Source organism: Acanthochromis polyacanthus, chromosome 6 (assembly GCF_021347895.1).
Source record: "Acanthochromis polyacanthus isolate Apoly-LR-REF ecotype Palm Island chromosome 6, KAUST_Apoly_ChrSc, whole genome shotgun sequence".
NCBI classification, from domain to species: Eukaryota; Metazoa; Chordata; class Actinopteri; family Pomacentridae; genus Acanthochromis; species Acanthochromis polyacanthus.
The window spans coordinates 10,919,586-10,946,406 of NC_067118.1; the positions used below are offsets into that span (position 1 = coordinate 10,919,586).

Here is a 26,821-nt window from a genome sequence, read left to right on the forward strand (position 1 = left end):
TGCAGTTTATCTACCTAGATTGGTGTAACAGTAAAAAAAACAACAATATATGCTACTGATGTTTCTGACTAAAATCTGCTTGAAAAGCACAACTGCTTATCTGTCAAAATGTGTGTAACAAAAGTGTGCACTGAACACTGAATAAAGTCTCTATAGATTATAGACAAAATTTGCATCTCTCATCACAAATTTCTGTTCATTCATCCAAAGTGCATGAGTAAAATACAAAACAGGTGAAGTACTAAAAAAGATTTATTTTCTAGAAAAGCCAATAGTCAACAATGCAGTTTAATTCTGGGACAGTTGCTCCAGCACCGACACCATGCGTCCCATCAGTGCAACCAAGGTTTTCATTCATCTTCTGGATGTTCTGGAGCATGGCAGAGGTCACGTCTTGGTGTCTTCCAATCTGTTCCAAGAAACGTTCCTCTGACCTCTCCAGATACTGCAGAGGATCCACAGCAGCTTCCTGGTTCCCTTTTCCTGCATAAAAGCACCAAAAAGTACGAGTTGTCAGTAATTATTTTCTATTTTCATAAACACAGTTAACTTAAAGTAAATGTTCTATTTTGTGATTTTAGGATGGGTCAAAAGATAACATACTGATCATGTTGATGTCTGCATAGTCTAAACAGATCTTACTTGATTTGGTCTGTAGAGAGGAGGACAGCGTGGAGGAGCTGCAAGACGGAACCAGTAAGCTGCAGACTAGTGCTCCTGGTAACTGGACCTCATCATCCAAGGCCGACAACTAAATAAAATGAACAAGACATGCTGTTGATAGCATCTGTAATACAAATGATTTTATCCATTAACTGATTTATTGCTTTGTCCATACAATGTTAGAAAGTCTTACAAATAATACCTGTAATAATTTCCAACAGTGATAAATGCCTTGTTTTATTTTACAACAAAAAACACCAAAAGCATCTGTGTATAAGAAATCAGTGCATTGGATTTCCACATCTGCAAAGCTAGAAAATCACACATCAGAATTTCACCTTGAAATTATGAAAATAGCTGCAGATTACCAGTACTCTTTACTTCATTGTGTTAACTTGATCATTTCAATCAGTTTTTTAGACTTGTATTACTGATACGAAACATAATCAACACATAAATTAAAATGTGTTCGCAAAGAGTTCACTGGTTCTTCAAGGGAAATTTCAATGATAACCATATAGTTCAGTAATATGATTAATGGGTCATTGTGTAACAGCGTGGGAGGTTCTGAATACAGGTCTTGGACTGAAATATTGCTGCTGCTTTCCTCCGGTTTTATAAGGAGTTGTTTCATAGCTTGTTAGCTTACCAGCGGCTAACTGGCTGGCAAACAATAGTTGAACGCCAACCTCTAATCACTGATCCGGTGTCCGGACCGCGTTAGCTGGCGGAACGTTCATAATACTGATGTGGGACTGTTGTAGCTAGCGTATTCATAGTAGGATAACAGCAGGATGTTGGAGAAATAAAACTTACCATTATCAGGATCGCTGGTCTGCATGGCAGACTCTTAGCGCATCGCACTGCTTGAATGTCTGTGTGTTTCAGGCCGATTTTAAAATAAAACTCAATAAAATTCTCGTCCGGGTGAGTGTCCTTCGTTGTCGCTTCGCCATACGGACATGTCCCTTCCGGGGCTCGGTAGGAAAAAAGATTTGATATATATATAATGAAAGTTGATATATATATATAATGAAAGTCGATATATATATAATGAAACTTGATATATATATAATGAAAGTTGATATATATATATAATGAAACTTGATATATATATAATGAAAGTTGATATATATATAGTGAAAGTCGATATATATATATATAATGAAAGTCGAGATATATATATAATGAAAGTTGATATATATATAATGAAAGTCGATATATATATAATGAAAGTTGATATATATATAATGAAAGTTGATATATATATATATATATATCAACTTTCATTATATATATATCAAGTTTCATTATATATATATCAAGTTTCATTATATATATATCGACTTTCATTATATATATATCAAGTTTCATTATATATATATCAAGTTTCATTATATATATATCGACTTTCATTATATATATATCAAGTTTCATTATATATATATCAAGTTTCATTATATATATATCGACTTTCATTATATATATAATTTCCTAAACGGCATGCCATATATATATATATATATATATATATATGTATATATAATTAGAAATTTACGCCTGCCATAGGCTTAGTTAGCCTCTAAATATTTTACTTCAGTATAATAGATACAATTACTCTAAAATACGAAACATATTTCAGGTTTTAATTCACTAAATAAATACATACATAATTTCGGGGCTTCACTTTGTTCCGCTCAGTTGAGACGCTCGTGCACTTCCGGAACTTTCGTAATGTGTGTTTTGTGCAGAGCGCGTGCATCAGGCGGCACGAGGAGATGAATGAGTGAATGTGATTAAAGCTGCCTGCTTCACCTGGACGGACCGACGGACGGACGGACGGAACACAGGTGAGACTCGCCGGCTTTACTGGCCGCTGCTCCTTCTTCTGCTTCAACCTGTTTTTATTTTATTATTTTTTCCTGTGTTTGCGATGTTTCTTGTTTTGGGGTGTGAGAGCGTCAATTAGGCTGCAGACAATAGAGGAGGCTACACTTGCTTCCGTCCGTCTGTCTGCTGGAGCCCAATGCTTCCTTCCTGTTATGAAACGAGGCGACAACACGCTGCTCCTCTGCTGCTTCTTCTTCTTGTTTTTGTTTTTTCAACCGCAGCTCTGAGCCGCTGACACATCTGCGGCTTAAATAACCTCCGCAGAAGCGAGTGAACGGCTAATTTGCAGGGCTGTTACCCAACAGAGCGTCGGGCTGTGAGGGGGAATCCGAAAAGGAAGAGGATTATGTAAAGACTTATGTAAACTGAGGCTTGGGTGTCAAGTTAGGAGCATAAAAAAAATGTAACTCCCCTTTTGATTTGCGGTTTGAAGTTTGCAGCAGAAGTCACAGAGTTGGTTTTAATTTAGTGAACTTTCTGCGGGACGCAGTCAGGAGGTCACAGCTCAGTATAGACAGCTAGTTTTACATTAAAATAACCACAAAACTATGGAATCAAAACATAAATACCTTAAATTCTTGGTTATTATTGATGTTTTATGTGTGCTGAAGTTGCTTGGTGCATGTGTGAAATCTGCATTTTTAGTTCAACTAGTAGGTAAAAGATGTAGAAATGCTTCACAGTAAACCACAAAATACGCTAAAGATTCATGCAACTTGAAAGACTTAAAACGCATTAGAGTAATACTTTTCATTGTCAAAACATGAAGTTAAACCATAAATACCCTTAATTCATGGAAGTTAAATGTATTTTACAGGAAAGTGTCCTGATGCAACTTTTGGTGAAATGTGTGAAAGCTCAGCAGAAACGGCACTGATGCAGAAGTCATGCATGAGTGGAACCTCCATGATTAGTTCAACTAAGAGAAGCAGGAATGTTTCACAGCATACCACAACAAAAACTGTAGACTTTCATGAAACTTAAAATACTTAAAGCTCGACATTAGAAGGATACTTTTTCATTGGCAAAACATTAAATTAAATCATTAATACCTTAAATTTATGGTAGATATTGTGTGTGTCCAGGCAGCTGTAGGAGAAAATAACCCAGTGCAATTGTCATAAAATCCATCATATTTTCGATGCAGAAACAGCACCGGTCCTGAAGTGGTGCATGTCTAAAATCTGCATTTTTAGCGGTTTTATCTTTGATAAAAGATGCAAAAATGCTTCACAGCAAACAACAAAACTGTAGATTTTTACAAAACTTAGAAGACCTGCAACTCTGCCAGTTTAGCATCAGAAGGATACTTTTTCATTGACAAAAACATGAAATGAAATCATAAATGTTGTAAATTCCTGGTAGTTATAAATAGTTTATGTTTTAGAGCAGAGTATCCTGATGCAAGTTTTTTTTTTTTTTAATGTGTGAAGACCTGGCAGAAACAGCACTGATGCATAGTGTATGTGTGAAATCTGCATTTTTGGTTCAGCGAGCTGCAGATGAGATGCAAAAATGCTTCACAGCAAACCACAACAGAAACTGTAGACTTTTCTGAAACTTTTCTGAAGTTTAACCACAAATACATTTAGTTCCTGGTAGTTAATGAATTTTGTGTGTCCAAGCAGCTTCAGGGGAAAATAGCCTGATGCAGATTTTAATAAAATTCATCATATTGTTGGTAAAAACAGCACCGGTCCAGCACCGGTCCAGAAGTTTTATGTGTGAAATCTGCATTTTTAGATCGATTATCTGAGACAAAAGTTCCAAAAATGCTTTACAGTAAACCACAACAAAAACTGTTGACTTTGACTAAACTTACAAGACCTCAAACTCTGCCAGTTAAACATTAAAAGGATACTTTCACATTGACAAAACCATGAAATTCAACTACAAATACGTTAAATTTCTGATATTTAATGATATTTTTTTTGTTTTACAGGAAATTATCCTGATTTAGCACCGATGCAGAAGTTGCATGGTGCATGTGTGAAATTGGCATTTTTTGTAAACTACAAAAAATAACAGATGCAGAAATGCTTCTCAGCAAACCACAACAAAAACTGTAGACTTGAGCTTTGACAAAACTTAATTTAAACATCTCAAAAACGTTCATCATGTCTTCTTGTTAACTCAAAATTAATGTCTTAACTTAAACATGATTTAAAGCACTCAAAGTTAACATTTACAAAAGCATGAAATTAAACATTAATACCTTTAAATTTGTGGTAGTTAAAGATAATATATGTGCCAGGCAGTTTTAGAGGAGAGTAGCCTGATGGAACTTGTAATAAACTGTGTGAAACCTCAGCAGAAACGGCACAAATGCAGAAGTCACATGGTGCATGTGTGAAATCTGCATCTTTAGTTCATCTAGCTTAGACAAAAGATGCAAAAGTTCTTGACAGCAAACCACATAAAGAACTGAAGACTTCTGCAAAACTTAAAAGACTTAGAGCACTCAATTTAACATTAAAAGGATGCCTTTATATTGACAAAAGCATGAAGTTAAACCATAGATACTTTAAATTCATGGTAGTTAATAATATTTTGTGTCCAGGCAGCTTTGGAGGAAAATAGCCTAATGCAGCATTTAATAAAATCCATCATACTGCATGTAAATACTGGGACAAAGTGGCACCAGTGCAGAAGTCGCATGGTGCATGTGTGAAATGTGCATTTTTAGTTCAACTAGCTGAGGTAAAAGATTAAAAAATGCTTCACATTAAACCACAACAAAAACTGTAGACTTTAATGGAATTTAAAAGACTTCAATCAGTCTGCCAGTTTAATAATAGAGGGAACTTTTACATTTTCAAAAGCATGAAATTCAAACATAAATACCTTAAATCCCTTGTTGGTAAAGATATTTTGATCGTTCACGCAGCTTTAGGGAAAATGAAACCAATGTAATTTTTAATAAAATCCATCATTGTCGGTAAAAACTCAGCAGAAGCAGCTCTGGCCCTGAAGTAACCATGAGTACCTTAAATTCCTGGTAGTTATTGGTATTTTATGCCTTCTAGAGGAAAATATCCTGATGCAACTTTTAATAAAATGTGTGAACCAGCAGAAACCGCACTGGTGCAGGAGTTGCATGGTGCATTTTTAGTTCAACTAGCTTAGATAAAAGGTACAACAATGCTTCACAGCGAACCACAGCAAAAACTGTAGACTTGAGCTTTGACAAAGCATAACTTAAACATGATGTAAGGCACGCAAAGTTAACACTTTACATCTTGCAAAGGCATGAAGTTAAACCATAAGTACCTTACAGTAAATTCCTGGTAGTTGAAGATTTGTTATGTGTTTTAGAGGAGAGTAGCCTGATGCAACTTGTAGTACAATGTATGAAAACTCAGCCAAGACAGCACCGGTCCAGAATTTGCATGATGCATGAGTTAAAAAGGATTTTTTTTAAAATAAACTAGATAGAATAGCAGTTGCAGAAATGCTTCACAGCAAGCAAAAACAAAGACTCGAGTCCAACTTTGACTAAACTTAAAGCCAGTTTAACTTTCACTCATTAAATTCAGTTTTTAAATAAGAACCAAAGCTGACTGGATTCACCTTCTTCTCAGTATCATTTAAATTATACTTATTTGTCACATACACTAGGGCTGCACATTGCCATAGTGGTTAGCACTTTCGCCTTGCAGCAAGAAGATCCCTGGTTCGAGTCCCGGCCTGAGCCCGGGATCTTTCTACATGGAGTTTGCATGTTCTCCCTGTGCATGCGTGGGTTTTCTCCTGGGCACTCCAGCTTCACAGTCCAAAAATATACTGAGGTTAATTGGTTACTCTAAATTGCCCGTAGGTGTGAATGCGAGTGTGACTGTTTGTCTGTATATGTAGCCCTGTGACAGACTGGCACCCGAGTCAGCTGGGATAGGCTCCAGCACCCCCCGCAACCCTAGTGAGGATAAAGCGGTGTATAGAGAATGGATGGATAGATGTCACATAGACTGATAAAGCTTTCTCAGCTACAGGCATGCTCAGCTGGGGTTCATTCCAATACGCATACTACAATACCTAGGCTTGCGCTAGCCGATCGCCACAGCGCCATTGCTGGATGGTGCAACGTTTTGCTGGATGATACAGTCATTCTGAACCGTGTGAGCCACACAGTAAAAAGCAACAAAAAAGGGTTCGACTTACTTTTTAATATAAGCAAAACAAACTTTTTCTCTCGGCAGGCGTCGGAAATGGTCGGAGCCCCCCGAATCTTGATCACGCGCCCGGATCATGACCTGCTCTCAGCCAATCACAGAAAAGCATGCTATTTTTACTGTGTGAAATCTCTGAACGGTGTGCCACAAGGCAAGTCATTTGCGATCAGGAAAAGCGAGAAAGAGGAGGTTTTTGTTGAGTTTATGCTACAGTTGTGAGATATGGTACATAGTGAGGGTTGTAGAATTGGACATAGGAGTCATTCCATGTCAATTCAACAAATGCTTGTTGCACCACTTTCTCAGATCCTCCCAAAAATTTTTTTGGGCTTTATTTGGGTAATTTTATGAACAAATGCAAAGTATTATGGTTATAAACATACAGTATAAGCAGTAATGATCTAATCTAATACCCATAGTCAGTCCAAACTTAATCCTCGCCTATGATTTTAGGGTTTTAAACTACTAAAAAAAGCAATTTATACTCCTTTTACATGGTCAGAATTTTTTCCCCTTCCAAAACTTTTACCCTTCTGGTGAGAAAAGTATAGAAATGAATGAAAATAAAAAAATACTGGACTGTGGAATTTCCCAAAATATCCTTATTATTTCATGGGCGACTTTATTTTGGGTTTTTCATGCCTCTATTTTAGGACTTATTCTTGTGAAAAGACATTGAAAGAATGAATTTTCTTCTTTACTAATGAAAGTTGCATAAGGTAAAAGTTTTAAAACATTAAAATAAAGCTTATTTATTGATTTATAGGCTGTTGAACTCAGGTGTAGACCCAAAATAGCCTAACTTTAGGCATTAAAAAGTGCATGTGGGATACATGGTACGCGGTTCAAATTTTTTTTGGAGGAACTAGTATGTGTGAAGTATGTGTGAACTTACTTTCATATTTGTTTCTTGTGCCAAAGATGAGCAACTGCTGAATCAATTTACTATACATTTTGATCCTCGTTTTTGTTTTTAGGAACCATTTACATGACCAACTAAAGATGAAAGATGAATCTGAAGCATCAGCATCGTAGTATAAGTTACAAAGGGCATATCTGAAGTTAATTATTATATAGACATTGTTTTTTCTTTCATACAGTAACTGAATAAGAAGAAATGGCATCACTCCCAGACTGCATTCTCAGGACAGCCTCGGTATCGTATTTGACTTATCAGCTGAATTTGAAGATTTGCAAGTGAAATTCATGCACCCAAAAGGTCCCAGCAAGAAGTTCACATGGCCTAGAAAGGATGACGTAGTGTGGGTGCCTACAGCCCACATCCTCTGTCCAATCACTGCTCCTTCAACACGCCGTGGTGGACAGTACCACATATCTGGTGCAGATGATGGCCTGATTTCAGAGAAATTCAAGCAGTTCAAAGGACAGAAATAGTGGTGTGATAAGTTGGGGACAAATTACATGTTTTACATGGGACCTCAGGCAATATAACTCATTTTAACTGCAATATATTAGTTAGAATTCCTAAAAAAACGCCTATAAAACATAGTGCATTTCTTGGTTAAATTGGCCATGAAGGATTCAAGAAACAATGTTGATACTTCAGATATCAATTATTCGGATGTTTATTGTTATACAGACAAAGTTTCATGTTTCTACTCCATGTCCCACATTGGTTTCTGTGCCAATATATGTATGGTGTTTTTCAGTCTGTTTCATAAATAGGCATCGTTTTGAGGTCTAAGGAGACTAGCTAGCTCTTGGATATTTTTAGGTTAGAGAGAACTTTTAAGGTACTTTGAGATTTTTATAACATATGAACCTTGTTACTTATTAAAATTTGTGAAAAAATGCCTAAATTCTTGAAAAATGCCATTTTCGCCAAATTTTTAAATTGCCCTGTACCACAGAGAAATGGGTATATTCATTCCAAATTTTTTTTTCCTGCTCTATTGTTAAGGTGTTTGAACCCTTCAGATCACTTGTAAGTCTATATCATCAGTCAGTTCCCAGTATTATCTTCCTAAATCAAGCCTTTCTACCTAACATATCAATTTCCGAGTGGAAAAATAGGGATTTAAATATTTTATAACTTAGCAAATAGCAATCATATGATGTTAAAACTTTGCAAGTAATCTATTCTTATGTTGGGATAGTTAAAAAAAAAGTTTGGAGATGATCAGAGGAGGTCATGCAACAAAATTTCCTCAGATTTGTTGAAATGAGATGGAATGACTCATAGGAGGAAAAGAAGGTAAATTGGACATGAAATTAATATTTTTATGGGTCAAAAAGTTTTGATCATGAACATGTTTCAGGTATGGGTTTTTAAATGGCCAAATGCATGTGTCACAGTTGAGATGACTGCCTGTTTTTACGAAAAGAACATTAAATTTGGATCTGAAAGTTTAGCAAAATGATATAGACTCACACTTTGTGATGATATTTATATTCAGGACCTAGACTTAAACATTTCACGTTGTGTGTGTGTGTGTGTGTGTGTGTGTGTGTGTGGGGGGGGGGGGGGGGGGGGGGGGGGTCGTCAAAGACCCCAACCCCCCACCCCATCCCGAACATTCACATATATGTTTTTAAATACTTTAATGAAGGAAACCAGCCTGCAAGAATCCATTTTTTTCCACTATCACTGACACAGAAATTTGTGGCTTTTTGTGGCTCATTGTTATTCTTATGAGTGAGCCACAGTGGCTCGTCATTTCTAATTCCTAGTGCCAGCATAGAATACTATATAGAAAAAGATTTAGTACATACCAGTGCATAGTATGTAAAATGCAGTAGCTCGTGAAGACTAGAATCTCGTACAACATGTGGTCGCATTTTGCAGTTTGCAAGCCAGCATGCTTTCACAATTCTCTGCACAGTTACATCACATGCATCAGGATGTCCTGCAAGACTATAAGACATAAGACAAAGTATGCAATTTGGAACACAGCCCACCTGTACTACCCACAGTGCAACTCAACAACTTGTAGTATAGCATCAGAGACACAGGTTTGCATAAAATATATAGGTGACTCACTGTGGCCTTCCTCACACATGTAACAGAATTCTGCAAAACCTGTAAACAGACGTTGATGTTTAAATTTATTCTGAAACTAGGAAGTTACTTAATGTGCGTCCAGGCAACAAGAGGAAAGTTCAATGTTTCTCTGCTCCTATACTCTTAAGACATCATGTTTAGACACAACAAAATAAATGTATGTAGTTTGCATCAATATTTTTGAGTTCTGCAAACTTCTAATGAAATTAAGTGCAACCAACAAACTACGGCCTGAGCGATATGGATTTTTTGAGGCCGATGCCCATTCAAATATTTGGCAGAAAAAAATTCCGATTACCGATTTATTTAAAAAAAAAAAAACATAATGAAAAATAACTTTTTTTTTGGTTCTCAACGCTTACAACTACAAAGATATGAATTACAGGCAAAGCATTTCACTGTATTAAAATACTTTGTCCTTTAGTATTTGTTTATCTTTACAACAGAGAGGAATTTTCAAGGACAAAAAAATGCATCAACATTAAACCTCTGGGAAATTATATAACCTTAAAAAAGAGTCAATTTATAAATGAGTTATGAAATACATCTTGTGCAGCAACAGAATGAGTAAAGTTACTAGCAAAACAGTATTTCTGCAGCCCTCTGATGCTCTTTAACATTAAATCACATTTTCTCTACTCCATTATTTTCTTTGCCATGAAGTCAAGACTCCTGTGAACCAAAATAAAAACCAGAGGCGCCTTTCTCAGATGTCAAAACATGTCATCTTTGACAGAGTTGTATTTTAAATGTATAACGATCACAAATAGCCCAACATTAATGTTTCTCCATATCAACACACACAGTGAGTTGCTGCTATAGCCTGTGTCACCTTATAGCATTTTCTGACAAAGTAAAACTGAGAGTGACATCATGACGGTTGCTGAAGACGGACAGTATTGTTCATCATTTAACTTTTCAGGCCTTCACTGAATAAACCCCCTCCCCACATCGCTCCTCCTTAGGTGCACTTCAACACGCAGCTGACGGAGTGATGAACGGTTGTTCTGTGCTCGTCAATATTTTGTACACTTATGTTATTTCTGCAGTTACTTAGTGGCTTTTAAGCTCTTAGCTAACACTATGCTAGTTTGGCTGAACTACAGTGATGTTATTGCTAACATAAACAGACAGGGAGTAACTTAAGCTAGGTTAGCACAACTTTAGCAATACAAAGTAAATGAAATGCATGACAGACGCAACGTTGATGCAACATTATCATGCTAACCCAACTCATCAAAATGATGTTTGCAGCTCAAAATGTTTATCTAAAACAGTAAATTTGGTGGAAATAAGTCCCTTGAATTACTTTTTTAGAATTTAAAAATTGACACAATTTGGTTTTGCCAGTAATCCTGTCAGTAAAGTACAAATTTAGGGGATGTTTCATGTATTTTTGTAAGAACCAGAAGTTTAAAAAAAGAAAGAAAAGCTGCCTGGTTTTAAGTCAGAATATCTGCTGCGCAAAAGTTTGTTAGCTGCCACTTTTCAGATTTCAGGGTGAACTCCTCAGTTTGATCTGGAGGGATTCCAGCTGAGAAAAACACCAAAAGTTGTGCACTTTAATCAATATCTGTGGCTGCCGTGAATTTTGGTGCAATGATATTACTGTGGGTGTTGCTTCTGCTGTAGAGTTTTGTACAAACTCTAAAACTCGACTTGGAAAATGGCAACTTTTCACTAAAACTGCGGATTAATTTTGAGAAACTTTTTTTCTAGTGCTGCAAAAACTAACCCATCAGTCTACTAACATGAAGCTCCCTTTTCTCCTTAAATTCCTTTGGTGTATCTTTTACTGTTGCAGTCTTTTTTCTTTTTGGGATGCTTGTAATGCTGAACCTGCATTTCGGTTCCAAGTCACATATTGTATCAGGCTGAAAGTCCTGTGGCTGCAGGATTATGTTCTAATAGTCTGATTCTCAGGCTTTTTTTTCCCGTCTGCTTGTGCTGTCAGTGTTGCTTCGGAGACTTTGTTCTCTTTAATCTGACCTTGGATCAGGTATCTAGCGAAACACTTCAGCCAGACGCAACCTGAGCTTATGAAACACTATCACTTTTTTTCTTCTTTCTTTCCATCAACCTCCAGCAGAACAAAGATGTTACATAAAGTGCAGAGAAAATGTGTGTCTGAAAATCTTACAACTACAATATATGTCATTCTGGAGGTTATGTGTGTGTCGAGGTTACAGTGCAGGTTTCCTTGCGTCAGAGAAAACACTGTTTGGAGAACATGTGTGTCTAGTTTGAGCTGCCTTTATGGTGCAAACGCCCACATGTTGTAAGTTGTGTGTGTGAAGTTTCTCTCTCATTTAGTAATCGATTACAAGCTTCAAACCCCAGGTCAAGGTTAGTTAGTTGGGTTTGTACTCCAATTAGGCCCAGATTCTCGGTTTAATTCCGAAGCGATGATCTGGGAACGCTCCTGTGGCGCTCTCCTTTTCATCCTTACATCACTCCTTCAGCTTGTTCCTGCTAATGAGCACAGCGGGCGGCCAAGTACAGGAACACGGCGCTTCGAAAGGGGTGATGGAAGGTGGGAGGAGGAGCTGCTGCCACTGCCCTGCTCGACATTTCTGCATTTTGATGGCAGCCGAAGCAATGAGATTTGTCGACTGCAAGACGAGAAAATAATCAGAATGGCGCATGTTTAGATCTCACATTTCACTTCTTCTAAATACGTAAGATTTTTTTTTCCAGTGAGATAAAATGTAAATTATTCAACACATAGCTGTAGTCACCCCCACAAAGATCAAGGTTTTCTTTGCTGCGTCACTTTGAAAACTCACAAAACCATAGTGACGTTCCATCAAAATCCCTTTGTTGTCACATTTAAAAATGTTGTAACAGTAAAAGGCTTGTACTGACTAGATTCTGTTAAAAACAGACAAGCTAATAAGTCTATGCTCCACAATGCCAAAAAATGCCAATAATTCTGGACTTCTAGACTGAACTGCAGGCTGTGTTTGCACAGACCAGACAGGAGATGAGAAATATCTATAGCATGCAGAGTTTATTAAATACGGTAAATAATCCAATAAAGCCAACTTTAGTTATTTCTTATGTTCCCATAGAGGTTCAGTGAAAATGAGCCCACACTGAGTAAAAATGTAACTACAGCAAAAAAAGTAAAAAAAAAAAAAAAAATCAACACATGGTTGTAAACACACCCACACAGAACAAGATTTTCTATGTTGTGTTACTTTGAAAACACACAAAAGGCTGTTTTGCAAAGACAAGGCAGATAAATGCTCTTATTATTCAACATCTTAAGAGGAATATTTAGACTCTTTAATAAGGAAAAAAGCTTGAGATATGGACAGAAAGGCTAGTTCAGACCAGTGTGGTTTCCCTCACCCATGCTGAATCCTAAAGCAGCGGGTGAGGGATGGAAGTGCCAATGTCTTTTTGACCTACACTCCTCGTAAAACAACGAGGGAGCAGAGTGATGGATGCTGCTCCGACTGACCTCTGCTGTTCATACACTGAGATGACTGGAACATCACAGCAGGAAGTTTAGATCTAAGCAGAGATTTAGTAGCAGCTTTGCCCAGTTTGAATCGGTGAAGCAGAAAGAGGAGGAGACGCTGGCCTCCACTGTTTCTCATGTTTTAGTAATTTATAATAGCACCATGAAGGGAGTGCTCAGTGTGTCTGACCTACACTGCTATAAGCTAACTTACTAAAATTAACCTCTAAAGCTTTCACAGAGACAGGAATGTGTGGGGAAAATTGTGCAGTTTTTAGTTTTATGCTTTCCTGTCTCCCTAATTTTAGGTAAACATGGAATCCCTACCTCCTTAGTGAGAGTGTAAGGAGCAAAAGGATGTGTCTTATGGCATTAAACCTGCATGACACCAGTCTGTGGTGGTGGAATAATATCTCTGTCTGTTCTATTCATGTTCTGTGAGCAAAACCCAGAAGACAGTAAAGTCAGAGGTGTCGGAGTACTCACAACTAAAAGGCTCTGTCCATGCCTCAGTCCTCAACTGTGACCTATGGTTGCTGTATTAAAACTAGGACCTGACATATATCTGTCATTCGCATTTTTTGAGGTTGATGCTGATTCCAATACTTGGCAGAAAAAAATACCGATAACTGATTAATTGGCAGATTAATTATACAAATTTAAAATGAATTAAATAACCTCTGTCTCGGTTAAATTAAATTGCTTAAATTAGCGTCAGTGTGCTGATTGACACCTAAATGTTGTTCTAAAGTAGTGTTAGTAAAGGTGTGCCTTTTAAGACAGGAACCAAAAAAAACTGAAGTTTTGTGGTGGAAATGATTAATGACAATACAAGAAGTAAATCGGCACCAAAGTTTGGTGTGATTTGTGCTTTGGTGGCGTTTGGCTCAACAGTTTATGCTTTGAACCAACAGCCAGCTGCCTTTGAAGGTGCAGAGACCAAAACAAAAAACTCGCTAACTTTATCATCACACAGACTTTTAGCTTTTAGCTGCTTTAAATAGAAGGGATATGCAGAAAATCTGTAGACGGAAACCTAAGGTCAAAATGTATCTGTTAAATTAAGCTCGCTAACTGACATCTAGTGGGCATTTGCTTGTAGAGGCTGTCTCCCTTCAGTCACAGTTATTGAATAATAAGACATAATCCTAACATCAGTATTTAGTGTTGCATACTTGTGAATTATTGTATTGTGCATTCATTCAAAAGTACAGCAGAGAAATGTGTTTGTATTGCAGCTCACGTCTGTGTGGGCTGCCTGCTGTAGTAAAATGGTAAATGACTGAGCACTCGGGTTGCCTCATGACTCTTTCCTCTTTTAATGGAGAGCTTCGACCGAGCTGCTGTGGAAAATCTCTCGCTCTTGCACTGCCTTAAGGGCCCTCGTCCTGCTAAACTTTTAATGATTTAATGCTGTCTTTTCTCACTCATACAAGTTTCCTTCACGTAGTCGAGGGTTTTTATTGATGAGTGCGAGGCTGTTTGGATGCGTCAGATGTTCAGGCAGAGATGAGGAGGCTTCCTCAGGCCTCCATGGACCTGTCGGCTTTTGTACTTCTTTGTGAGAGTCAGCCAGTTGTAACTTTGGATAAGTCGCTGATTTCAGTATTTTTTTTGTCTTCAAATTACTTTATCATTGTCAGTGTAACTAGTGGGCCTCTGTGTTGTTATAAAGGAGATGTTTTGACACACTGTGATCTCTTTGGAGGTGATGTCAGTTAATTCTCACAATTATAAGTAATAAAGAAATGCCTCTGTGTAAATAACAATGTTCTTTGATTAATTGCCATTAATAATTTAACAGATTAAAAATATATTAATCGATAAGGCAGAAGATGAAGAACATGTATGTCTGAAAATGTGTTGATTAGCTGTATTACCTGTTTGCACCACCAAGTTTAGCCTTTCACTGTTTGACCTGAGGAGTCAGGAAGCATTGTGGGAGTTTAGGTTGCAAAGAGGCACCATGACATCGTCTTCTGTTATGGTTAATGCCAGCTGAAATCACGATTCTAAGTCGAATCATAGTCTACTAGGAGCTTATGCTTGTTGTTGGATGAAGCTATATGGTCATTTCATAAGTCATTTCACTCAATTTGTGTTATCAGTTAATTCATTATTGATTGACAATGCTGCTAAATATTGATTAACAAACTTGTCCCAGATTTGCACCCCTGCAATGAACTATCACGCATGAAGTAGTTTGTATAATGGAGATTAGTTTTAGAGCTGACTTGATTAACTTGTTTCTTGATTTTATTAAATATTTGGCAACTACAGTTGTCCCTTGCCTTGGTTCACTTTTCACTGTATTGCAGATTTTTAAATTGTATATATCTAAATTTGTATCGCTGATTTTCATCCATCCATCCATCCATCCATCCATCCATCCATCCATCCATCCATCCATCCATCCATCCAAAATGTGTAGCATACAGGGCTGTGCGCTGGTCGTCTCAGTCTCCTCCGTCTCCCGTGCATAGCATGCGTTCAGCATCTTGATCCGTTTTTGATCCATTTCACATCAACGTCTGATCACTGTGCATAGTGTTGCTCTGTGGTGTTTTTACGAATGTGGTAAAGTTTTATGAGTGTGGGGAGGGTTATAAAGCCTTAAAATATATATAAATAATTAAATAAATATCAAGTTGCTACTTTGCGGATTTTCTCCTATTGCGGGGGGTTCTGGAACCTAACCCCCATGATAGACGAGGGACCACTGTCTACACATCACTGATTATTGGTTTCACATATTTTTAAAGCTCTCTGGTTTTAGCCTCTCTAAGTGACTTTTTTTTGACAAATAATTTATTTTAACCCAATGTCTAATTGAAAAAAAATAACCCTAACTCTACATCATATGATCATAATTATCTACAGTTGTATTCAGTTTTCTGTATTCACTTCAAAAAATATTTTTCCCCCTGTTTTATAGAACAAATTGCTCTGAATGCGACTTCACCTTGAGCCAGAATTTAAAAATGGCAATTACAGCTTTGATGATTCAGAACACTTTGGATTTTAAATCAACTAAGTCTAACTACAGCTGCAAAAAACTATTATTTTCTTGATTTATTGTAAATATCCAAACGCCGTGAAACATTTCCCACTGCAGTTTCTTTGGTTACATCTTGTAATGTCTCATTTTGTCCAACCAATCATAGATTCATCATATATGACAAAGAAAATTAACACAATATTTACTGATTTCAATGTTGATTATTTAACTGCTTTCTTCAGCTGTACTGAACACCCCTTTCAGATTCAGTTTACGCGTGTAGAATTGGTCTTACTACATTGCATTACATCAACATAGAAGTACGACCGTGTGTTTCTTTGTGTTTGTGCAGGTACACCTGTGCTCGTTGTGCACCTTCCATTTGACCTAATGACTCTGTTTATCCTTGAGGAGCATGTGTTTCTATCGAGCAGCTTTGTCTGACTGAGGCTTATATAACCACTGTGTTTGTGCAGATCGGTCACGTCTTGGCTGTGTGGGTGTTCTTCTGTCTGGATTACTGCACTTGTTAGTGGTGATGTTTCAGAGTTTGACCGCTGACCTCTGTTAAGCTGGACTGTCCCTCCTCGTTGAGTTGTGTTTGTCAGCGTGTAGAGTTGTGAAGGTGTAGAAGAACCTGCTATTGTTGACATTAGTCATTTGTTGACCAGTATCCATAGCTACACCTCATTTCTTTATCTCCTCTGTGTCTTAGTGGGCATTTACCTACCCAAACTGTATTTTTAGTCATTGTTTCAACACTCAAATGAAATGCTGTGTGCTTACTATGCAACAACAGTCTTCTAGTAGTAACAGAGGGGAACAGAAACTACTGTCTGATCCCAGGTTTTTTCAAATTTCTGGTGCTAACTGGAACTTTCAGTTGTTTGGAAGACACATCTTCCCTCTAATTGCTTCTGCTCGGTTCAACATAAATGCATTAACCAAATGATGGCCTGAGAGCTATTTGCTCTGTACTCTGCTTCCTCTTGAGTAGCTCGGATAACTGCTGAGTCTTAGTTATTTAACTCTTAAGACTTGCTCCATTAATGATTAAGTTCAGAGGTCTGAAGGGCTCAACATGGCTACATAACACACGATTTCAGTAAAGAGGTAGTTAATAGTGAATGGATAATCTAATTCCAAAATATACCAAAAATATAATAAAAAGTACCAGATTTTTTCATCATTTTTTGAAAATAGTTAAGTCTTTTACCCTCTAATACCCCAAAATCACCAGCATTACACAATTTATCACAACCAGAAACAGAAAAAAACAGATCCTTAAACTTTCTGAAAGTCCTTAAAACCACTCATTTGTGATGTGCGAATTGTGTCATAATCAAAGTTCAACTTTATTTGAATTTTGTTTGAGTTTGCCGTTATAATGTCGTTACGCTGCACGATATACACACATGGACAAAATTGGTGGTACCCCTCAGTTAAAGAAGGAAAAACCCACAATTCTCACTGAAATCACTTGAAACTCACAAAAGTAACAAATAAAAAATTTTGAAAATTAAATAATCAAAAGCAGCCATCACTTTTGAATTGTTGATTAACATAATTATTTAAAAAAACAAACTAATGAAATAGGGCTGGACAAAAATGATGGTACCCATAACTTAATATTTTGTTGCACAACCTTTTGAGGCAATCACTGCAATTGAACGATTTCTGTATTTGTCAATGAGCGTTCTGCAGCTGTCAACAGGTATTTTGGCCCACTCCTCATGAGCAAACAGCTCCAGTTGTCTCAGGTTTGATGGGTGTCTTCTCCAAATGGCATGTTTCAGCTCCTTCCACATATGTTCAATGGGATTCAGATCTGGGCTCATAGAAGGCCACTTTAGAATAGTCCAACGCTTTTCTCTCAGCCATTCTTGGGTGTTTTTGGCTGTGTGTTTTGGATCGTTGTCCTGTTGGAAGACCCATGACCTGCGACTGAGACCAAGCTTTCTGACACTAGGCAGCACATTTCTCTCCAGAATGCCTTGATAGTCTTCAGATTTCATCGTACCTTGCACACTTTCAAGACACCCTGTGCCAGATGCAGCAAAGCAGCCCCAAAACATTACTGAGCCTCCTCCATGTTTCACCGTAGGGACAGTGTTCTTTTCTTCGTATGCTTAGTTTTTGAGTCTATGAGCATAGAGTTGATGTGCCTTACCAAAAAGCTCCAGTTTGGTCTCATCTGTCCAAAGGACATTCTCCCAGAAGCTTTGTGGCTTGTCAACATGCATTTTTGCAAATTCCAGTCTGGCTTTTTTATGAGTTTTTTTCAGCAGTGGTGTCCTCCTTGGTCGTCTCCCATGAAGTCCACTTTGGCTCAAACAACGACGAATGGTGCGATCTGACACTGATGTACCTTGGCCTTGGAGTTCACCTTTAATTTCTTTGGAGGTTGCTCTGGGCTCTTTGGATACAATTTGAACGATCCGTCTCTTCAATTTGTCATCAATTTTCCTCTTGCGGCCACGTCCAGGGAGGTTGGCTACTGTCCCGTGGGTCTTGAACTTCTGAATAATATGAGCCACTGTTGTCACAGGAACTTCAAGCTGTTTAGAGATGGTCTTATAGCCTTTACCTTTAAGATGTTTGTCTATAATTTTTTTTCGGATGTCCTGGGACAATTCTCTCCTTCGCTTTCTGTTGTCCATGTTCAGTGTGGTACACACCTTTTCACCAAACAGCAGGGTGACTACTTGTCTCCCTTTAAATAGGCAGACTGACTGATTATGAGTTTGGAAACACCTGTGATGTCAATTAAATGACACATCTGAGTTAATCATGTCACTCTGGTCAAATAGTTTTCAATCTTTTATAGAGGTACCACCATTTTTGTCCAGGCCTGTTTCATTAGTTTGTTTTTTTAAATAATTATGTTAATCAACTATTCAAAAGTAATGGCTGTTTTTGATTATTTAATTTTCAATAAATTTTTATTTATTGTTACTTTTGTGAGTTTCAAGTGATTTCAGTGAGAATTGTGGGTTTTTCCTTCTTTAACTGAGGGGTACCAACAATTTTGTCCACGTGTGTACATTTCTGAGTTCTCTCAACTTCGAGCGATGGTTGTGCTGTTTTCATAGAGATGCAGGATTTTATATTGTGGTGGAAAAGGAGAGAAAAAAACCAACCATAAATAGTTTAGTCTTTTAATCCAGAAATGGCCAGAATTGCACCATTTATCATAGACAGAAACTGACATAATTAACAGATTTTTAAACTTTTTGACAGTCCCTAAACTGCTCATTTGTGGCATGCAATTCTATTGGAAAACTTAACCAGATCTGAGCTTAAAATTAGGATTTTTCATTTCATTTTACATGCCAAAAGTAAATAGTTTGTATAAACAAGATTTGATTTTAAAGAAAACTAAGGATTCTGTGATACACCCAACAGTTATGACAAAAATTCACAGACTTGCAGGCAGTGTTTACATGGAACATTAAGAGAAATTATATGGAATATGGAAACAGATTATAACTGTACAGAATAAATTTTCTGTAGTATTTACAGTGACTTTTTCCGTATGTTTGTAACAACTGTCAAAAAGTGGAACAATGTAATACAAGTTTTAAAATTTTTGTTCAATAAACTTTTCATGAATTTGCCATTATAGTGTACTTACGCTGCACGGTGTACATTTCTAACGTCCCTCTGCTTCAAGCCATGGTCGTGCTGTTTCCACAGAGATGCAGGACTTCATATTGCAGTGAAAAAAGTGAAAAATCAGGGGAAAAAACAACCACCTACTGCTTCGGGTTCAGAGGGTTTAAATGTCATGTAATAGTGAAAATCGGCTCAGTGTCCTTGAACTTCCTAAGGTGAAGTCAGGTTTCTTATTTGGCCAATAAACTGTCAAAAACCCAACAGCAACAGTTTACAGCAAAACTTTTAAAGCACAACTGCCAAAAACAAAAACCTGATTTTGGCAATTGCCTCTTTATCTACCCACTAAGCAATGCTTAATATCAGATTTATTTCAAAAAATGAAGAAAAAGCAGAATAGAAGCAGAAGACAGGACATATTAGATGATTGAAGTGGTTCTTTAACTCGTGAAACATTCAGCAGATGACCTAAATGTTTGTTCTTTATGGTTCATGAATCAATTGGTTAGAAAAATCCATTCAGTTCTTAAAGAACTGTTTGTATTTAGCATTGTGGTTTATTTTTCTCTCGAATCACCTTCACCTTTAGATGTTTCATGTGCCTGGTAGTCCTGAGAGAGAAGATGGAAGTTGGCAGAGGCAAATGGGAAAATATAAAATTGGATTTCTTTAGATAAACGTTTGTTGGCTGTCTTCGGATCTTAAAAGTGAAAAGAAAATGATCCCTGTAGAGAAAAATCATAACTACTTTTGATGCAGCTTAGAATAAAGTGTCTAAATGATCATGATTAAGATCATCTCTACGTCTCGGAACACCATTAAATGTGTTCATGTTGACAGAATATCTGCTGAAATGTCGTATTAGTGCAGAATTTTTTTCCAACCATAGTTCTTCAATCCCCAGAGGAATGGGAGCTTTTGTATTCATGTTGTCACGTCTTTTTTCTGTTGAGCTTCCCAACTCAAACTTCCATTGTCATCCCACTTGCCTCCTCTTCACACTGAACCGGGGTATAATGGAAACCAGCGGAAAAAGGTGGCTCCAAGGTCGAACAGTTCATCCAGCGGAGACCCTTCTCCACCGGTGTCCCCGTGTGAACCTGAAACAAACCCACTGAACCCACCGAACCCACCGAACCTTCCCCGATTGGCTGAAGAGCAGCCAATCGCAGATCATCTTGAACCACTGATTTCTGATCCCTCCCCTGCTGCTTCCCAACCCTTCCCCCTCTCAATGCCATGGACCACCGCTCACCATGGAAATATCGATCAGGTGCTCAAGCCTCTGCATTATTTACTGATGCTGTGCAGATATCAGGATTTAAATTGGCTCTACCTTAAATCATCAGTCTAAATTGGAAAGATTATTGGAGGTCTTCATTGTATGGCCTCTTAAAGCTCCTTAACAGGAGACATGATAATCGTTCTGGTTTCTTTCTCATCTTTTCTCCTTGTTTTCTTTGCTCTGGGCCAAGCGGAGCTCAGGTGGGCGTGGATTAGATATGAGAATCGGGTGGGATTGGCCTGATGGTTTACATGTTTAAAAATATCCTCTGAAGCGATTCGCTGCAGGTCAGCGTTGTTTGCTGATCCGGGTCACTAATTTGCATGTGTGTGGCCTCCAGGCCAGAGAATTAAATGGAGGCTAATCCTGAATAAACTTGTCCATGTCGCAGGTATTTACAGGCTTAAAGACGGAATTAGAAAAACAGTTGGTGCATCTGAGAAGGTTCCAATTAAACTAAGTAGGCTGCAGGTGTTGGAGGGGGGTGCTGCCAGCTTGGCATGTAGAGGAGCTCTGAGACATGCTTATGTAAACGCGGGGTTTTTAATGTTATGCAGACAAGGCAAATACTGCATATTCAATATTACCATGATAGTAATTTACAAAAGAACAAGGCTAACGCAGCGTCCCACTTTAGGTGTCAAAAAATGACAAACTAATGTTCCAACTAATAAAACAATGTTTAAGTGGCTTTAATTCTTCTGAACTCCTAACTAAGCTGTCACTATATTGTACTTCCACCAGTCACATAGATTTTTATATATTTTATTTTATTTATACTGTATTTAGATTTTTTTTAATGTATGGCACAAATACAAAGGTGAGTAAGAAATGTCTTTTCTAGTTCTATTCATGCCGTATATACAGAGAGAGAAGCTGACTGTAAAAATCTTCTGTTCATAAATCTGCCAGCTGGTTTGAATGGCATGTTATGTCCAAAAATATGCCAAAATTAGAGCATTTATTAGAGCTAGATGCTATAATAACAGAAAAAATCATCAGATTTTTCAGATTAACTTTCTGATGGGTCTTGAAGTAATCATGAGTGACATCCATCTCTGCCATACAATTTTTTTTTTTTACCAAATTTGAGCTTATTCCATCAAATTGATTTTATTCTGCTACCTGACTGAGATTTTTTTTTTAAATTGCCAAAACCTACCACTTCCTTTAAAACATTTTTTTTTTAAAGTTTGCGTTCCTTGGCACAACCAAGAAGCCAAAGTCACCAAAATAAAAAACAAAATTCTGCATTTTTCAACTGAACTGCAGGATGTGTTAAAACAAAACAAACATTTAAAAAGTAAGTTACAAGTTGCTCCCTGTCCCCCCAATATTGTTACCACTTTGGAGCACTTACAATGTTGTTTTCTTCCAGTTTTTGAGAATAAACAATCAAAAAAAAGTAATGTGTGGCATTATAAATGCATCATATAGCACAAAATATATATTTTTTATTCACTTTCTGTTTGTGCTTTTTCCATAGAGATGCAAGTACAGTGAAAAATGAGTCCACATTGAGTTAAAATGTGAATAACACCCCAAAATTTCCTCAATATGGTGTCCAAAGGCATTGAAGGAGCTGTTCACACTAGAAAAAACATTAAATGTGAGTTATGAGTACCAAAAAAAGTAGAAGAAACCCAAGAAGCATTCTTTGTTAAATCCTAATGCAGTGACTTTCTAAATTGCAATTCAATTAATGTCCATCATTTTTATGCTAACTTCTAGAACAGTATATTGTAAACAGCAGCAGTATGTAGGATTTACTGTCTAGCACGTAGTGTAGCTTTTGGAACGCTGCCGTCTGTAATTAAGCATGCAGTTGTGCTCATACTTGCTCATTAGCACAGAACAAGTACAGCTGAGGAACGCCTAGTCTGATAAAGTCAGAGGATCAACAAAGTGATTACATTTCATCCTGATGGGCTCATGAATGTCCATTTAGTAGTCTGAGAGACATTTCAATTCAAAAACACAAATTTCAATCAAATGGTGGCACTAGTCTAGAGATCACCGTTGTTTGTACAAAATTTTATGGCAAGACTGTGAGTTCTCATGGAAAACATGAAATTGCCTGAGTGATCCCAAACCTTTGAACGGTTGTGTGTATATTTAAATCTAGGCCAAAGTGGTAAAAAACCCATTTGTACTGTAGCATAAGTAATACAGTAATAAAAATCTATCTATTATGTACACACTGCTTAATCCTCATTAGAGTTGCAGAGGGGCTGGAGTCTATCCCAGCGGACTTAGGGTGATCTTTTTACTATTTTGATAAAATCTTTATCTTGGAGTTTGAAAGCTTTTAGTGTAATGTAATATTTGCCATTTTGTCAAAGAAGTAATAGCTAAAAATCCATTTAATCCTCCTGTCGTCCTGTGGGTTAAATTGACCCGTTTTAAAAATGTGTAAAAAAAATATCCATATATTTGCACAGTGAAAATTTCCACATTTTCAAAATTTTTTAAAGAAAATTTTTGAACATTTTTTGGTGGAAAAAAGCGAATTAGAAAAAATATTTAAGGACATTCAGCAAAAAATCAACCAAAATCCAGTGAATTCCGTTGTCAAATTTGGGGATTTTTTGTTTAAAAAAAAATAAAACTTTTGAGGGAAACTTTTCAGGAATTTTCTTCCTGAAGATTTTGCACATTTTTATAAATTTGGGGAATTGTTTTCTGAACTTTTGGACTTTTTTCAGACAAGGCAACAACATTTTTTGGTAAGGACAACACGAGGGTTAATAGTGTATAAATTATTTATCTGTTGGTATGCAAAATGACTGGTCAGTGGGCCAAATAAAACCCATTTAAAAATCCTTAGAAACACAGCATTTTTTAAGCATTCGAGGTCTGCAGATGCTTAAACCTGTAAAGAAATTCCTGCAAAAAAAAACCTACCTGCACACTAACACACACATTGGATAATAAATAAACATTTTTCTTTTTGTGTGTGTTGAGTATTTGAACAGTGTGTGTCTATGTGTTGTCTTTGGATGAAAGCAACCTGACTTGATTGGTTAACCCCTCCTTCTTTCTCTCCCTCCTCCCTCCCCACCACCACCACCAGCAAGCCTCAGCATTGTGTAATTCTGTTACACAAGCGAGGCGATGTGATGCGGATCTTCTGTAAGTCTGTAAGATGTTATACAAGATCCATGTCCAGAGCCATAAAACTGGAACGTGTCCGGTTTGCACAAATTGACCTATATTTTTGAAAGTCAGGAGATGTTGGTCGACATCATTGCGGCACGTCATCGGTCCGTTGTTCAAAAAGTCGCTCTTTCCTCCCAGTCACATTCAGGATTGAAACAGGTATTCTCTAAAATAGATTGACTTTCTTACACACTAATGTCAGCTTTCATTCCGTTATTTAAAAATTAGCCCGCTCAGGGTACAAGAACCTCGACAGTCGGAACAGATTGTGTCAAATCAGGCTGTAGGGAAAGTTTGACTTGATGTACTTCATGTTAACACTCCCTCCTCCTCCTCCTCCTCTTCCTCCTTCATTTAAATCTTACTTGAGCTCCTGCGGGGTTTATAACAAGGCCCTGGTACACACAGTTCAATGCTGCTGATGTATGAAACTGAGAGCATTGTGCTCATATCTTGAATTTTCTATCCTTGCGTCTTTAAAAGTCTGAGTGGGGTCTCCATAAGGGCCAAGAGACAGCATTATGTCACCGAGAGTTCTTATATTTGTGTGCGTGAAGTGGATTCGAATGAGAAAATATGGTTCTTCGAGCTTTCGAGACATGCTGGGAGAAGTAATCACAGAGCGTATGTGTGTATATATTGTGTCCTCACGTCTTGGTATACAGCTTGTGTAACTTTTCTCTTTTTTCTTTTTCTTTTTTTTTCTTTTTTTTTTTCTGCTGGTAAGCTGAACAGTGGCATTATTAGCCAGATCTTATGTAAGCCAGCTTATGCAAGCAGCTGTCTTCACACTGCCCCCCCATCCCCCCCAACATTCATTTTTATTTCTCTTTTGCCTCTCTCTCTCTCTCTCTCTCTCTCTCTCTCTCTCTCTCTCTCTCTCTCTCTCCCCCCCTCTCTCGGGGGCTTTCAGGAGGTAATTACATGGTGTCTTAAGGTGCATATGTGAAGTTTGAAAGGGTTCAGTATTTTGGCGATTAAACCCTCAGTAGGGAGCATTTTTTATGAGCGAATATATGTCAGTTCTGTTCACCTACTGAAGGAACTTTGTTTACCACCACCACTCAATATGTACCAGAAGATGAGATCCAAATATGCTAATAATATTCATATTCCATCATTTGCGAGAGAAAAAGTAGAAAATTTAGAGTCAGACAGTAGCAACAGCCTCATTAGACCGTTGAAATGCTTGAAACATACACAAAATGCATATAAAAGCTGTTTTTTCACTGTTTTCTGGTAGAATGTTTATCATGTTGTGCACAGAACACATGACTGACAGATGCTAGATATTAAAGGTCTAATATTTTGTAGAGCTGCAGTTCTCAATTATTGTAGTAATTGAGTATTCTATCAATTATTCTTGCAATTGAGTAATCTGATTCTGCGCTTGGCATGCACATTACAGCATCAAAAGTGGAAGTGTGTGCTTTGTGCAACAGAAAACTGTCCTGGTGGAACATGGGTGGATATCTGAGTGTATTGTACATATATAGTATGGTACAGGCTTATTGTACATATATAGTATAGTACAGGAGTATTGTACGGTATAGTACATATATAGTATAGTGCAGGTGTGCTGTACATATATAGTATATTATAGGGGTCTTCAACTAAAACTCAAAGCCGTGGAAACCCCACGTGTATTTAGTTGGCAATGCAGAAATTTCATAAATATGTTTTAATGTTTGGTCCGTTTACACTGCTGCTACTGCAGCTAAAAAAACCTGATCAGGTCATTAGTATTTATTACAGAGAATATTTAATCAGTAGCATTAGTTTCACTTTGATTTAGCTGCAGATTAAAGTGATTTCCTTCATTATGAGACAGTGTCAGACCTACATGCACTTCAATACAATATAATGTTTGAATAGATGAAGTTTGATAGTTTTATTGTGCAGCTGTTAGAAATGATCAGCTGCATTTATCTGTAAAATAAATACATTAACAGACGTTTAACAGTTTACTACCAGCATTCCTGTCTTGCATCATTTGTAGTAGGAGCACTTTTGACCTTAATTTTTAAAAATATATTCCTCATTTTTCTTCATTAAAACAACCTGTTGGGGATCGGTTCATTTTGGGCAGAAAACGAGTCAAATGATGCGTTAAATGTTCCTGTTTCCGTGACAAATTTGAAGCAGGAAGTCTGACTTAAAGAAAATTGAAAACCACCTTCATACCTGTTAACTCTGACTGGGGTTTTAGTTTTTGTCGAGCCAACTCACACACAGAAAGTCTGACAAACTGCTTTCGTAGTTCAGCCTCCAGAAACACGAGGAAAGCTGTACTGGTTAAAATAGAAGCGTCCTGTCAAATTTATAAACCCCTTATGATTTCCTGATTATAGGTACGGATCCGTATAGGATGAAGTCTGGATCCGGACTCAGACCACAGTCCACCAGTTAGTGAGCTGGGGTCTAGTATGTAGTGGATTAAACAAAGTCTCGATTCAGAGAATTTTGCCTCGAATAACTCAAGAAATCGTTTTAGCCCTACTATTTTGGCACTTTTCAGCAAATTAAAGTTTCTCATCCCCAGAATCTATATTGT

At 37.3% G+C, this 26,821-nt stretch overlaps 1 protein-coding gene across 1 annotated transcript in view; it reads left to right on the forward strand.

Moving 5' to 3' along the window:
* Nucleotides 1–2,390: 2,390 nt before the first annotated feature.
* LOC110959452 (helicase ARIP4-like) overlaps nt 2,391–26,821 on the forward strand; it is a 118,260-nt gene continuing 93,829 nt past the window's right edge. Inside the window, 1 exon segment of the mRNA XM_051949919.1 lies at nt 2,391–2,513. The gene's annotated coding sequence lies outside the window, so the exon portion shown is untranslated.